Below are 543 nucleotides of genomic sequence, written 5' to 3'. Positions count from 1 at the left end.
TTTTTTTTCTTTTTTCTTTTTTTTTTCTTTTCGTAAGGAAAGCGCCAGAGCTGCAGCCTGTGCGTTGCAAGCAGCCCCCTCAAAATACTCTCCCCCCCTGCCTAAAAAAAAAAAAGTTAAAAACTCTCCCAAATTTATCCGCTACCCATCAGGCTGCAGAGAGCTGTGGGGTGAGTCCCAGGGGGTTGCACCCATTTAGGGGAAAAAAACAAAGCAATTGGGAGTCCCACACCCAAGTGCTGCCTGGCAGCGAGTGTCCCGGCAGCCGGGACAGGGGCAGAGCAGGAGCCTCGAGGGCCACTCGGGCATGGGCAGCTCGGGCTCCCCGAGGTCTCCACACCCTGTGCTTTCCCGCCGGCTGTCGCAGCAGGGAGGCAGTGTCCGGGCGGCCTGTCCCCTCTCCAGGGACACATGCTGGGACGAGGGATCTGCCTTCCCTGCTCCCTGGGGACACAGCTYGCTGCGTCACCGCCTGCCGCCACGCGGGTCCGGTGCCTCCCGCCGCACGTCCTCCATCCGTCCTGGCGTCTCCATGGGGAGCCT

The sequence above is a fragment of the Nothoprocta perdicaria genome, unplaced genomic scaffold (assembly GCF_003342845.1).
Source record: "Nothoprocta perdicaria isolate Ctin4 unplaced genomic scaffold, notPer1 scaffold_375, whole genome shotgun sequence".
Classification (NCBI taxonomy): domain Eukaryota; kingdom Metazoa; phylum Chordata; class Aves; order Tinamiformes; family Tinamidae; genus Nothoprocta; species Nothoprocta perdicaria.
The sequence above is the reverse complement of the archived record's forward strand: the minus strand, read 5'-3'. Positions refer to the sequence as shown.